Raw genomic sequence first — 16,759 nt, forward strand, 5'->3', positions numbered from 1 at the left:
CTTGGCTGCTCCTGCAGTGAGTGACACAGTCCAGCACTGCCCAGCTGTGTAGGGCAGCACAATTCACTCCTCTGATTCAGTTTCCCAACCCACTGCCCCACATCCAGCTGTGTGTGTAAGGCAGCACAGCCCACTCCCCTGTCTCCTTTCCCAACCCATTGCTCCAAATCCAGCTGGGCGTGTAAGGCAGCACAGCTCACTCCTCTGATTCAATTTCCCAACCCATTGCTCCAAATCCAGCTGTGTGTGGCAGCTCAGCCCCCTTCTCACTCATTTCCCAACCCACTGCCCCTCATCCAGCTGTGTATGGCAGCTCAGCCCACTCCTATGGCTCCATTCCCAACCCACTGCTCCAAATCCAGCTGTGTGTGTGAGGCAGCACAGCTCACTCCTGTCACTCCTCTCACTCATTTTCCAACTCGCTCTCCCACATCCATCCTGGACATCACCCCCATCTCTGTGGCTGGATGCACTTCCCAAAACAGGCTGTCCAAAACAAAAAAAAAAAAACATTTTGGCTCCTTGATCACTGCCAGGTATGCTGAACACTCAGGAAGCAAAGCCTAGCTGGACAGTTGTAATTAAGTGTGCCCATAATTAAAAGCAGTGATTATGACCTGCCTTGAGGGGGCAGGGTGCAGTGTTGGCTCAGCTGGCACCAAGGCAAATGGCCTTTGGTGGGATTTATGCACCTGGATCCCACTGGAACCATTAAAACCCTAAAATTAAGAGCTGAATGACCCCTTCCCCAGCTGATAAAATAATTCTATAACTCTAAAGTGTTTCCTTTGGTTTTAAGTCATCATGAGCTTATACAGGCACTAAATTTTTTTTTCCTACATCTCCAAGGTAACTTAATTGGCATCATGTTTCATACTGAGCAAAACCAGCAAAACCTCCAGAGAACAGGGGCCCCAATTAACAGATCCCAGCCTTTCATATCCTTGATTGCTGAAAAGAAAAAAAGAAACATGGGGAATGTGTAATTCATGTGGGGATCACAGACAATGTGACAGAGTCCATGGACAAAGCACAGTAGAAACCACATATTGCAGTAATTAGAAAAACTGTTGTTACAAGACAGTGTCCAAAGGAAAGATTCAGGGTTTTTGTGCCATTAAACTCACGTGTCCAAGCTGTGAGCACTCCCTGCATCACGTCAGATCCACCCCAGTGCTGGAGAGCCCAGCCACAGTGCCTGGGAAGTTCTGCCACTGATACCAATGCCAGAAACTGCATTGATCCACCTGACAATGGCTTGGACTTGGATCCTGCACAGAGAAGTCAAAGCAGAAATGGCTCTGAAGGGGAATCCTTGGTGCTGAGAGGGTGCCAGGACCCTCTGTGCCCCAGCCCTGCCCAAACCAGCCTGGCAGTGGGGATTCACCCTCCTGCAAGGGCAGGCACAGGGATGTGACAGCCAAGGGGACGCAGGGCAGGGACGCCCCCCCAGAACCTCTGCCAGGCCCTGGGCAGGGAGCTGGAACCTTCCAGAGCCCCACAGTGAGCTGGGCTGGCACTCAGCACGGGCACAGGGTGATTGCACATCCAGGAAATGAAACAACAGCTCCTTGTGGAAGGTTTTCCCCTTTGGCTGGGTTTTCCCCTATCTCACCTCAGTTTTCTGTGCACTGATGTTCTGCCATCACTCCTGCCCTGGCAAGACCTTGTGCAAGACCCATCAGGGCTCTCTCTTTCCTCACTTCTGTAATAAATCCACTTTTAATGCAGTTATCTCTCTTCACTCACACCTGGGGAGCTCAGCCCTTCCTCACACTCCTAATTCCCATTTTCTGGCACTGGGCTCTTTGTTCTTTAGCTCCTGAAGCTCAAGTAAATGAGTGCTGTACTCACATCTCCTCTGGGCTGGAGTGGATGCAATCCAAGGCTGGTTTTCTTCAGCTCCTTCTTCAATTTCAGGCAAATTCCTCTTGCCACTGCAGCTCTTCCTAAATAGGTGGAAGATATATTAAACCATTTATCCCTACATTATCCAAATCATTTGTCATCAATACACTTTCAATTAACCTTCCTCTATATTTCCTAGTATCAAAAACAATAACCAACTGTCATCATCACTCCACAACCACACCCAAACAGACATAGAATTAACCCCAGAACTAACCCCACCCAAAAAACTCCAAATAAAAATACAAACCATGATGATAAATCATCTACCAATCACCCACCAAATTCTACATTCTTCTAGCTTATGAGCAGTTAAACTCCATCATTTAGTGAAGGTATAGCTCATTCAAAACACAGCTAAATAATAAGGTGCACTGGATTTATTGTTCAAATCAAAGCAATAAAATATGTATACATATAAATGTAAGCTGTTCAGGTGATGAGCTTGGTTATTACGCACACATAAAAATAATAGGCTATTTTTAATTGCTTATTAAACAGTGAATGCTCATTAAAACCTCGGTTCATTAGGAAAAAAAATAACATGCAATTAAACTATAGGGCAGCCTAATTAATATGGGAATTGGGGTGATTCTGATACCTTTAAAGAGGTGGAAGTGGGGACAGTTGGGTTTGTACACTCATCTTGGTTGGCCTGGCAGATGCATTTCCCTCTACTTCAGGGCTTTGAGAAGGTTTTTGGTTCTATTTCTTGGTTTCAGTTCCAGAGGAAATAGATGGCACTGAAATGGGAATTGTTTTCTGTGGGTCTTCACACAGTCTGGATAAAAGACAAAAGATAATAGATTCGCCTTACTCCATAAAACACCTCTCCCTTTGTTTCTGTGCAGACCCTCTCTTGGCATTCTGCACTTTCCTTTAAATAAATAAATTTAAACTGACCTGAACAGAATTCTCAGCCTGCTCAGCCCCTCAGCCATGGAGCATTTTCCCCTCAGGAGATCCCTGTAGGTTTGCTCTTCCCAAAGGCTGCTGTGCCCTGAGCCACTGTTCAAAGCTGTTCCCAGTTTCCTGAGAGTCAGAAAACAATCACCAGGCTCAACCCAGACCTCCAGGGGAAGGATTTTGCTGCTTTTCTCATAACTGAAATGACAGAAGAATGCTCTATTTCTCAGCAAATACCACTGAGGGAGCCTGCTAAACTTTTTATTTTTTTTCCTTTTTTAATTTATTTTAAAGTCCTCAATCCAGCAGTTTTCCTGTTTAGAAGCAGGATGTCACAGGACAGACAGTGAAGATTTGCCCCTCTTTTTTGATAGCATGAGCATCACAGAGAGGTGAAGAGTGGGGATTTACTGGGAACGCCCAAACCCAGGATGGATTCAGACTGAAAGCCAAAGTTTGCTGCTGGTGCTCCCCCCCGGAACTCTGAGCCTTGCTGTGCACGTTGGTGGGAGCTCCAGCTCTGATTTCTGCCCTGTGGAGGTCAGTCTTTCATTACAGAACACAATTCCAAATTTGCTGCTCCCACCAGAACCAAAGGTGCTCCCAGCACCTGCAGCTTGGCTGGGCCATGGATTTGGGAACCCACCTGAGTCTTGCTTTACACCTGAGCACATTCATGCAGCACATTGTGAAAAACGCCAATCGCTTGTTTTTAAAATTTTAAAAGTTTAACAGCAATAAAATGGTTATAAAAATAGTAATACAGTTAGAGTAATAATAATTTGGACAATTTGAATTAAGACAATATGAGACAATAAAAACAAAGAGTTACAGACAGTCCGGGTTCCTCTTTCTGGCAAAAAAAGCCCAAAAAAGGACCCACATTAACAGAGGATTAACCCTTAAAAACAATAACCTGTTGTACATTCATACATCTCATACATGATGCATAAATTCCATTCAAACACAGGATTCTGTCTGGGCAGTGTCAGCTTCTTCCTCATAATCCTAACAGCGCCTTCGAGGCGGGAAGAAGTTCATTTCTTCTGATAATGAGCAATAAATTCTCTTTCTCTGAAAGATTCAGGTGTCCTGTGGCTGTTATCTCAGTGCAAATCCTTTGTTTAGGAAAAGTATCCTACACAGCACAGTTTCTATGTTAACCTTATGTTATAACCTAAAGCTATATTTAGCACACTACTTAATTAATGCAGCATCACTTTCTAACACAACACATATAATATTCATTTCAATATTTGAGAAATGCCAATCATAAAATACGCATTTTTCACAACATTCATACATTTATCCCAAAAACGTTAAAATAGTTTCTATTTTAACATTTTCTATAACCTAAAACTATATTTAACACACTACTTCAGAGAATTAATACAGCATTACTTTCTAACACAACACATATAATATTCATTTTAATATTTGTGAAAAGCCAATGATAAAATACGCATTTTTCTCAACATTTATACATTTACCCCAAAGCATGAGAGAGGAAAATGAGCTCAGCTTTGGTGCTGGAATGTTTCTCCCAGTTTGCAGAGTGTAAATGCCTCTGCAGGATGGCACACTGTGCTCTGATGTGGGAGCAGCCCCACCTCATTTCTGGGTTATGTCTTTGATGGACCAAGTGATTATTTTTCAGCCAATGATCCAATTTGCACATAAATAAAGTGTCCTCCAAAAAAACCTGTATTTTTTGGAGCTGCGGTGAGGAGCAAATCCCATTCACAGCACTCATTCACGAGAGGTGCCGCTGGCCTAACACAGTTCCTTCTTCCCATCCCTCCCTTGTATTTCATTCTGTTATTTCCCTGATAACAAATAAATAAACTCCCGTTGGTGTGGGTCTGTGAGAGATGAAATAACTCGTGTTTTCCCCATGCCAGCAGTGCTGACAGAGCCTGGCAGCAGCGCTGAATCCTGGCTGGGGCTCCTGCTCTGTTTTCCTTATTGACATTTTGCCTGGCTGGAGCCCTCTGGACATCTCTGAACGCTGAGAATCGCTGCACACATGGCAAGGTCCGGGTGTGAAATGATTTCACGGGATGCTGCGAGCCAGAATTCCCAATAACCCCAGCAAACAAGAGGCACCTGCTCTGCTCAAATGCGCTCCCAAACTGACACCCAATTATCGCCGCATATTTTTGCATAATTTTTGCACCTTATCTAGGACCTACCATGAGCCTTGAAAGCCTGCTCGTTAATTTAAAAAGCGGTTCACAGGAACCAAGAGAAAAAATAAAAGAGAATGTGAAGGACAGGAGTACACAAAAATCGCAGAATTTTAAGAGAATTCTAGAAAGATTTTTCTTATGTGCTGCGATTCTGGTTTAGTTGGATGCGATTTGAGATAACAATTTGTAGAAGACAGGTACGTAATCTTACTTGTTGAAAGCGAAGGGAGCCAACCCATCTTGTTGTTGATCAGCATCGACTCCGATTTATTGATTAAATCAGCCACTTTATAAAACAGTGTTAATTAACTTCATACATATTGCAAAATTCGAGCTCACGATAGGTTAACAGAGAAAAATCTAACCCCTCCTTTTGTTTTACAATACCTGTGGTTTGTTTATTGAAAACAGGACCAGCGTTCTCACTGTGATATGAAAAGTTCTCAAAACTTTCATATCTGTTCCCAGAGCAGCTATCTGTCCCCAGAGAGCCCAAGGACAGAGTGTTTTGCCTGTTATGGGAAGACTGTCTGAGAATCTTATTGTTTATAAAGTGGTGCTTGAGAGAGCCTAATTATTTACAGAATCAAGCCTGGGAAATGCTGCTTTATCTCTACCTTTTACTTTTCCCTCAGCTGTATACCTTCATGGCCTCTTTCTTTAAGCCATGCTCGAACCAGGCTCTCCACACTTACTAATTACCTTTAAGGTACCATAAACATCCAAGAAAGATTTCCTTTAAAAACGAAAAAAAAAAAAAAAAAAAAACTAAAAAACCAAACAAAACAAAACCAAAAAACCCAAAACCAAAAACAAACAAACAAACCAAAAAACCCACCAAAAAAAGGCAAAAAACCCCCCAAAAAATCCCAAAAAAACCCAAAAGCAAAACCTCCTAAAACCCAAAACAACCACAACAAATATGAACAAAGACTCCCAACCTCCCAAAATAAAGAAATTAAGTTGAAAAAAAGAAAATAGTGCTCCAGAAGCATTCCTTGTAACCCTGGAATACCTTAAGCATTTAAAAATTATACATCGACATTTTTAGGCTTGGGAGTTAAAAATTTAATGTCTAAAATAATTTTTAAAGTATTACATGCTTTCAACCATTACTTACATTGTAAATAAATTTGTTTTTCCAACAGCCTGCTATAAAAATATAAGACATCTCTATTCATCCAGTGGCCCAGGAATGAGTGCAGAAAAAGCAAAATAATCCAATTCTTAAACCTACACACATAGAGGGGCTGTGAAGGGAGGTGATTTCAAACTCAGCTGATTTTTCCAGCATTAATTTAGAATTTTATAATTCCTGCAGCTGATGCAAACTGTCTCTGAATCATGATTAATGATTAATGTCCTTTAACCATGGCTCTCTCCCTGGATATTGAGCTCCATGGGCAGGATGGGGTGTTTGGATTTTGTGTTCATGCCAGACAAACTGAACTTCCCAGAAACCCCAAAGTGACTCTTTCTATTCACACATGGCTGTGTTTAACCTTAAATCCTGTTCTTCACATCCTTCATGGCTGGGACAAAGGCTTCTTCCAAGGAATGAACATTCCTGAGGATGGGACAGGGGAAAATTCACAGTGGCTGGGTGAGGAATACTGAATTTTTGATAGAATTATTGTCTGCTGCATGATCCACAGGGAAATCTGTGTCTGAAAACCCCTTCCCCTGGTGGGGGCTGCAGAGCTGAGCACCCACACGCCTTTATAAATGGTGAATAAATGGATATTCTCCATCTGGGGCTGCCTTGTTTCAAATGAAGCTTCTCAAGCAGGAAAGTCAGATAATGGAGCAGGTAATTTGCCTCCAGCCGGCAGGTCAAACCACAAAGAAACATTATTCTGTAGCATGCCCCAAAGTATTATTGAAAATAATACCTGAGCTATTATCAGAATGTTTTCTCCTGTTCCAGCAGGAAAATATACCTTTGTATTAACACAAAAAAAAATGCTGGAACTGCATTAAATAAATTATTATGCCATCATAGCTGGAACGGATTTTAGCAGGGAACAGTTCTGGCTACCAAACATTAGGAAGAACCCTCTGCTGTTTGGCCTTGGCTGTGTGAGGAGACCCAGCAATGGTTTAAGGACACAATTTCACCTTAAAAGAGCTGCAAGGGGCTGGTTTGGAGTGCAATTATTCTGACAATAATGTGTCACTTGGAACCTCCAGGTAAACACATATTTAGTGATCTTCATAAAGGAATTTTATTCTGATATCAGAATAATTATATATATTATAATATTTCAGAATAATTATATATTAATAAATTAGAAATATTATAATATTTATACATTATTGTAAATATTTTATTATAATAATTAGAAATATTGTAATATTTCTAAATAATATTATAAACATGAACCAGAAGAATGCACATTTTTTCTGATATCATTCTTTTTAATTTTTATTCCTCCTCTTGCAATATTACTTTTTTTCCCCTGAAATACTACTTTTTTAATATTATATTATTTTTAATGTTAAAATTTAAATTTAATAATAATTAAAATATTATAAATAATGATTTAGCTCTAATAATCCTTCCCTGCTTTCTTGTTAGCACTTCAGATCCACGTTCCCCCTCCACATCTGCAGTCAGGCAAGTCCCACTGACACCAACACCAGATTTTTAAGGGGAAAAAAATATGTCCACTTGGCTGTTAATTACCATTAGCTGCCATTGTTTGCCATGTTAAATAACTTGTATTATCTTCCCTCCCTGCTCCGTGCTTGTTCTCTTCCCTCCATTACTCATCCTCTGTTAACTCCTCTCTCCACCTCATTTCTGGGTAATGTCTTTGATGGACCAAGTGATTATTTTTCAGCCAATGATCCAATTTGCACATAAAATAAAGTGCCCCCCAAATGCCTCGCGTTTTCCTTCACTTCCAATCCGTCCAATCCGTCACCTCCAAACGGTGTTTTCTAATGGAGCATCTCATTTTCTCCCCTGCTCCCCCCCCTCTGCAGCCACCCCAGTTGCAGGCTAACAGTGAAGGAGATGGATTGATTAAACGGATGAGCTCTGCACGGAGCTGCTCCAACTGGAGCAGCGTTTAATGGTGGTTAAATATTGCACACTTGTACACACGGCCTGAAAAATGAGCGTGACTAACTCAGCACTCAGAGCCCTCCGAAAGTGCCTTTCTGGGCAGAATTGGGCACGTTTACTGACATCAATTCTGCCATGCCAGCTCTAATTAAGCCTGTCTAATTACTTCTCTTACAAGGCTTTCAGGTTGAGCATATAAATTCCTGAGGCCATTATCTGCTGTAGGTGTAAAATGTCCTGCAGAATAGCAGGGAGGAGAGGTCTGGAGGGAAAGTTAACACTTTTCATTAGGGAATGTGACACACAGGTCCAAAATATGCTAAATATCAGTGAGGAATGAGTTCACCATTTGTCCAAAACAATGTCCCTTTATTTATTTTTTTTTTTTCTTTTTTAACTCTCTCAGCTGGTCAGATAAAACTTTTCTGCCTCATATTTTTCAAAGTTTGGAACCACTGCTACATATAAAACATATCCAGTGAGGAAAAGCAGATTTAAGATGAAGAAACCGCTTTGTTGGGTCTGTTTGCAGCAAGGGAGAAAGGAAATAAAGGAAATTAAATGGCTCCTACTCACACATCATCTTGCCCTGGGAAATCTGTAATTCTGGTCTGCAGAATGGAGCAGATACAGGAATAAATATCACCCCAAAATTGTCATGAAAGGATGAGGAGGGGGAAAGGAAAAGGAAAAGGAAAAAAGGAAAAGGGAAAAAAGGAAAAGGGAAAAAAGGGAAAGGGAAAAAAGGAAAAGGGAAAAAAGGAAAAGGGAAAAAGGGAAAGGGAAAAAAGGGAAAAGGAAAAAAGGGAAACGGAAAGGAAAAGGAAAAGGAAAAGGAAAAGGAAAAGGAAAAGGAAAAGGAAAAGGAAAAGGAAAAGGAAAAGGAAAAGGAAAAGGAAAAGGAAAAGGAAAAGGAAAAGGGAGGATTTTTCCCACTCACTGGGTATCTTACCCTGTTTGATCCACAGGTAGTCTACGAGGTCACCTGAAATTCAGCTCTTGCTCAGCCTTGCCAAGAATAAGATCTAAAAAAAAACGAACCAAACAAAACCCAAACTAAACAGACAGAAAACCACCCCAAACCCAGACCTGCCAGGGCTGGAGGTGCCACAGGTGCCCTGACTGCGGGTACATAATAATGGCCATGAAAACATAGCATCAATTTCCATGGACCCACACAGGATTATACAGAATTATTCTCCATGAAATCCACTCCAAAGTGCAAGTGGTGTGGGGTTTGAATGAATTACAAGGATTCACTTTCTCGTCTTCTCCCTGCTGTTGCTCACAGAAATGCTGCCACCACAGCTCCCTGCACAGGCCCAGAATTCTGATTTCCATGTGTTTGACCAGTTGGAGAGGCCAACCAGGGCTGAAAGCACAGCACTTAAAATAAAAAATACAGGGAGCAGGAAGCAGGGCCCCAGATAATTCCACTTTGCAAATTCGTGTGCTAATTTAAATTGGGGGGAAAAGAAACCATAAACTTATTCTCCTGAGTTCAATTGGGAACAAGGTTGGGCTGCAGGTAAACCTTAATTACCACATGGCTTTAAACATTATTGCTTGAAGGGCTGATGCCAGAATCACAGTCAGTTACTATTTTATAATATTAAAAAAAAAAGAAAAACCACCATAAGTTCCCAAAAAAAGCCAATACCACAACCCCCCCTCTTAACCCCACACACAAAGGACTAATTAATGTCTGTAAATGCACACATTTAATAGCAAAAGGCTTTTCTTGTACACATTTACCATAATTTAGTCTGTGTCATTATTTGAATGTTGCCATTGTCGCTGTTTTACTGTGGCCTTGGCTTTTCTCGCTTAAATACCTTTGTTGGAATTGAATTTGTTGGGGAAAAGCAGAATATTTGCAACACACGCTGTATTCTGATCAAGCTGATAGCAAAGCCAAAGCTTTCCAAGCTCCAATCATATTCAGCATTTCTGTGGTTCTGTTTTAAGTGCAGAAACATAATGAAATAATTCCATACCATAAAGCTTGATGAAAGTGGCAATTAAAAGGGAATAGATCTGATACATCCTGCTCTCCACATTACCACGCTCTGTAAAATGTAAATCACCAGCTCCAGCACTAAAGCTTTCCCTTCCCGTCCTGATTAGGCAAATATTGAAAACAATAATCATTTATCACCGAAGTGAGCCTCACCATGGAGCAGAAAGGGAATATCCACTGTGGATATTCCATTTCCCACAGCAGACTGGCTCCCACATTAGTGGCCATCAGCACATTCCGTGTCACTCCATCATTGTCTCTCACTCAAATCCTGCATTTGTTGGAGCAGATGGAAAGTTTGTTTAAATTAATTGAAAGTATGCTGTGCACAGCTTGTGGCACCAAGAACACACAAAGAAGAAAGGAAGATGCATCAATTTCCCTTCTAAGATACCTATAACTGTGAGAAGAGATCTCTGAAGAAACCATCAAGATATTATGCTGCTTTTTTTTATTTTTTCCCCCTAAGCAAGCTATCCCGCTTTGATTTTTACAAGAGGAGGATGCAGCAAAATTTGCCATGTGAAAAATAAATCTTCCTAGGGTGATTCACAATGGAATGACCCAGAGGAACCTGGCACTGTTTTTGGGTTGCCTACAGTTCTTGGAAACACTGACAAGTCTGAAGGTTAATTACCTCTTCATCTGTTTTATTTAATGTTGCCTTCTTATATTTGGGTGCTCAGCTCTCCTTCTGTAATCACCGAGAAAATCCAGTGACCTTCTCTCTGAACCAAGAGACAAAGATGCCACCAGTGCTCCTCAAACTGAGATTTCAGTGAGCTCCTCTTCACAGTGACCAGCACGTGGCCATTCCCCAGCATCCTCACAGCTCCAAAACCACCACATATGCCAAAAAACCACAAATAAATAAATAAACAAACAGAATAAATCAGAGCTCCAAAACCACCACATAAATAAATAGAATAAAATAAATCAGTTCACTTTTACAGCTTTCTGCCCAAGCTAGAACAGAAAGGTTTATCACACGTTCATTTAGTCCCATTTCTTTTATAATATAATATAATATAACATAACATAATATAATATAATATAACATAATATAATATAATATAGATATTTTTATATATAAACTATTATATTATATTATATTATATTATATTATATTATATTATATTATATTATATTATATTATATTATATTATATTATATTATATTATATTATATTATATTATATTATATTACCTCAGTGTCACTGGGATATTTTATGAAAAATCCCTTCACCAGGATTTCTTCTCCTGGCAAGATGAGAAGCCTTGGAGAAAAATTAAAATATTAATTATCTGATTTGCTTCTCCATGTTTTGCACCGCTGGAATGTGATTTGGAGAATTGTTTATCCAGCAGGTGAATTGTTTTAATTTAATGACCAATTCCAGTCCAGCTGTGTTGGGACTCTGGTCAGTCACAGGTTTTTATTATTCATTCTTGTCTAGCCTTCTGATGTCTCCTTTCTCTTTCTTTAGTATATATATATATATATATATATATATTTATATTTATATTTAAATGTATTTATCTATTTTAAATATTTATTTATTTATTTATATAAATATTTATATATTTAGTTTATTTGTTCTTTAGTATAGTTTTAGTATATAAATTTAATATAATATAGTATAATATAATATCATATCATATAGTATAGTATAGAATAGAATAGTATAGTATAAAACAGTATAATATAATATAGTATACTAGAGTATAGTATAATAATATAATATAATATAATATAATATAATATAATATAATATAATATAATATTATATTATATTATATTATATTATATTATATTATATTATATTATATTATATTATATTATATTATATTATATTATATTATATTATATTATATTATATTATATTATATTATATTATATTATATTATATTATATTATAATTATATCAGCCTTCTGAGAACTTGGAGTCAATTCTCATCTCTCACCCCATCCTGGGGACCCTCACAACAGCACCACAACATTCCAGCAAGACTGGGAATTGGAACTGCAGCAAACAAGGGATGCCCTGAAATTTGTTGGACTGGGAAAGGCCCAAGGACCCTGCATGGGAATGGGGATTGAGCTGTCATTTCAATCCATCTTGCTGAGTTTTCTCTGTCTCAAATGTTCCAGTTTGCCTTCAGATAAAAGCTGATATTTGAGGTTTAGCTCCTTTTGTTCCCCTTGGTGCCCCTTCCTTCCTCAGCTCCTCTCTTTGGTGCCTCCACACGAGACTTTGCTTTTCTTCTCTGGAAAGGTCAAAAGGTAAGAAGAAGGTGGGAAAACATTTTTTACATTTGCTTTTTTTAGTCTTTCAGTCCTGAACTCTTCCAAGGCTGATGGGGAACAAAACTAAACCGAGACCTTCTGGGTTTAGAAAAGCAACAATTCCTCTGTAAAAACTCTAAGAAAAAAATACATCCCACATTTTTCTTCCCAGATTAGTAAGGTTATTTTGGCAGTTATGCCCTCGCCAGCCTGAGTGTGAGTACTGAACTGGTGCTGTTGGGGCCTCCTTTCTCCTGATCACTGATGTGTTTCATCACCTCTACTCCTGGCAAATCAAACACAACTCCAGCAATTGCACATGAAGAAGATAAAATAATGCAAACCTTTCCCAATCCTACCTGTCTGACCTCATCTTGCATTTTTCCAGAGAGATTTCAGGCCTTGCAGCTGAGCCTATCTTCCTTTATTTCAAGATCTGATGACATCACTTATATTTACTTGTGTTAAACATCCCCAAAATTCAATTATACTCTCATAAGATTTTATAAAATTCTTGCAGCCTCCATTTTTTCCAAGCTATCTTGGTATCTCCTTGCTTTCCCCAAGTCTTTTATTTAAATTCTTTCCTTATTTTTTTTTATTTCAGCTTTGTCTTCTAAACCATGGTTCCTGCAGAATTTTCACTTTATTTTTACATTGGCACCCAAGCCAGCATTTTCTTCTGTTCTTCAACCTGTAGCACAAGTTTTTCCTTTTCCTGTTTAATTCACAGCAAAATCCTGCTCCTTCCTGCATGCCAAACTCTTTGACTCATAAACAAGACGCAGCAGCAGAATAAAAGGGAAAATTTGGCTCAGAGTTCACAACTTGTCTTTGAGCACATGACAGGTGTGTTAACTCCCATTAAGAAAGCTCTCTGGAAATTCAGAGGATTGCACAGGTAATCACTGTTTGATTAATAATTTACGACAGCAACAGGACAGAAACGAAAATTGGGGAACGGCAATCTCCAAGCAGCTGTGGGCCTGTCAAAAATGGTAATTTTTTACCCTTTTTCCCGTGTTTTGGCACTGCTTAACCCCGTGCTGGGCTGCCTTTCTAGAACACAGCCCCTACAACTCAGCAATAATTAGATAGTCAGAAAGGAACCTGGAATGCTTGAGAATTAACTTCCCACCTCCTGGTGTCACTCGGAGATTAATTTACCTAAAAACTAATTACCTGACATACCACAAGCACAGAACTCTCAGTGAAATTAAACAAAAAAAAAAAAAAAGAAAAAAAAAAAAAAGAAAAAAAAGAAAAGAAACCTCAGAACTTAACCAGAATTTTCCAGCTCCAAGTCTACACACAAGGAATCTCAGCTCTTCTGAGAAAAGCCACCAGATGAAATGCCTAAATTCTGTTTTTACTGAGGAGCAAATGGGGCAGCAGAATGGAACCCCTCAGCCTTTTCTTTCCCTGACACCTGCCGGGAAAGGAAACATCACTACAAGGAATTTCCTTCTGAAGACAAAAGTAAAATCTGCCTTCAGGATTGCAGGGTTTAGGCAGCTGTGGAGCTGCCCTGGCACTGGAGTTTCATGTGGGGCCTTTTCACTGAATTTACCACTCAATGCCAGACTTGGAATTACCAGAACAGGGCTCTGGGGTTGATGCCTTGGAAAGCTGAGCTGGAACAGAGGCTGGACAGAGCTAAAGAATAAAGCAGGGATTTATTAAAAGGATCTCCTCCATGGATCCACCTTGGGCAGCACAAGAGCCCAGCCAGGGCTGCACCCAAGATGAACCAAAATGGCCCCAAAATGAACCCAGGATGAACCAAAATGGTCCCAAAATGAACCCAGGATGAACCAAAATGGCCCCAAATGAACCCAGGATGAACCAAAATGGCCCCAAAATGCACGAGCGCTCCCGGGGTCTCTCCCTGGGATCAGCTCTGCTCCATTTGCACCTTGCAGTTCATTGTCCCATTCCAGCTTTAGCCCCTGCAGTCCCACCCTGCTTGTTTTTCTCTCTCCAGCCCACGGTGTTTGTGCTCCGGGGCTGAGATTTGGATCATTTGTCCTTGGTGCCCAGCTGGAGCAGGAATTGTTTTGTGTCCCTGCTCTGTGCACAGAGCTCAGCATCCCCTGATGTGAGCCCAGACCCACACACTAAAGCAGCACAGAATGGGAAAAACAGAAAAGCCAAAACCTGGGGTATCAGGGTAAAGAAAAGCTCCCCAGGTGTCTCCCAAAGGGTTTCCTCACTCCTGTGCCAGGCTGGCCCCAAAGTTCCTCTCAGCTCACTGCCCGAGTCCGTGCTTCTTCTTGTGACATCCCTGCACAGTTCTGATGGGATGTTGGAATCTAAAATATAGGGAATTCTTAGAACTTTGGGCTTGTAAGTTAAATCCTAGAATTAAACACAAGATTTTATTTGAGACTTCAGAAAAGGTTTCTAAACTTAAGGTGCTAGAAGCAAGAATGTAGATTTATAGTTTAAAGCAGAAACATGTTAAGCTAAGTAGAAAAAAGTTTAGAGTACAGTACTGTAAGTTTATCTGTCAAAACACGATTAGCTAAGAAAGCTTACACTGTAGCATGAGTTTATAAGACAAAATAGTCAAAGATTAAGTCAAAAATATGAGTATCCTTGTTAGCAGTGTTTTATTAGTCAATAAATCCTTAAAAGGTCTTGTAAGTAAAAGTCTTGTGATCTTCTGAACCATGCAGTGAAGATATGAGCTGAACTCACCCTTCCTGCTTATATAGAAGATTAAAAAATAAACCACATTATCTCAAACAATTCAGAGGTCCTGTCTTGAATTCTTTCAGATTTCCTCACAATGGGAAAACATCCTCTTTCTGTTGTTAAGCATTCATGCACCTTTATAAACTAATGTTTTTCAAAAGGTAACAGCTTTGGTCTGTGTTTACTTTCTAGAAAACTTCAAGACAAAATTCTCCATTCCATCTCTCTGCCTTTGAAACTGGAGATGCCCAATAAAAAAAACCCCACCTGCTTCAAATCCTTGGTTGTGTCTCAGCACCAAGAGCAGCAAATGTGTCCCCCTTTCCTCAGAACCTGCCACTGCTTTGTTTTTGGAGGGTTCCAAACCTTGGAACTGGTGCCTTCATTTTATCCATCCCCAGCTGTGAGGCAGACACTGCTTTTGCTCCCCTCTATGTCATATGATCCAACTTAATTCAATTTTCCAGTTGTATTTCTTTGGATCCTCCTGCAGAAACAACATTTCCTGCATTTAATTCCAGTTTCTTTATGGGATAGTTGTTATGCATGACTGATTAACAGGCCCCAAGCTATACTCAACCTGCTACCCACAGTAAATTGTTCTTTCTGTTGCTGCTGTCATTTCCTTTAAAATATCAAGCTGTTTTATAATTAAAGAATCCCTTGAAGGTCTTGTTTCGATAAACAATCATTCCTTCCACCGTGTGAAGTTCTCGTGCTAATAAACAATTAAACAGCACATATCACTTCTCTTGTCTCAAGAATCAACCTTTTATGGGGGACCCACTGAGGCTGAACCCAAACGTGATGCTCAAAAATGAAATTTCAGCGTGTGCTGTGTTGGCTCAGGACTGGATCTGCTCTTAATCTGCACATGGGGTGGGTTATAGAAGATTAATTGCTCACAGGAGTGTTTAGAAGCTTTCATATGTCACCCAGAAGATGGCTGAAGAGTTACTTATCTCCAGCAGCTTTATCCTTAATTACCTTGCTCGCTGATAAGTCCAAATTTGGGATTCAATGCGCAGTGAAAATCTCCTGTTTTAATTACAGATTGTAACTTTGTTATACAATGTGTTTTCTACGATAAACGGCTTTTCCTTGAACACCATTTTGGATATTTTGTGGAAAAGGCAACGGCTTTAAAAGTTTTATGTTATCAGAAAGTTTTTTCCAGAATTTTAACATTGTAGAACACAATACTGGGGCTTATGCAGGAGTGTACATATATTTTTTCAGTCACTCATAACACTGACTATAATTTCATTGTTCTGGGCAAAATAAAATAGAGTAATTAATGTGGGCTTTTTAATTTTTAATGCAATTTAATTAAATTGCTCCTTTAAAGTGATAAAAGATAACCAAATTAGGAAATCAGATCAATTTATGGTCTTGCATCACCTATGGAACAGGTTTTTAATCACTGTTTTAATGAGTTACACTTTGGCAGCAAGTTTAAATTTGTAAATATTTGATCATAGCAGCTCCTTGCTCTGGGTGTGTTTGTGCACCAGGATGTCTTATTTTTCTTTTCAGGTGCTGCTTCCAGTACAATTTCAGACAGATTCCCCAGCTGATAGAGGATGTCATCATTTTTCTGAAACACTGGAGCTACAGCAATCTGTGTTAGATATGAATTTGCCCCAAAGACATCACTTTTTCACATTTAAGAGCTTTCTCTAA

The sequence above is a fragment of the Melospiza melodia genome, chromosome 13 (assembly GCF_035770615.1).
Source record: "Melospiza melodia melodia isolate bMelMel2 chromosome 13, bMelMel2.pri, whole genome shotgun sequence".
NCBI lineage: Eukaryota > Metazoa > Chordata > Aves > Passeriformes > Passerellidae > Melospiza > Melospiza melodia.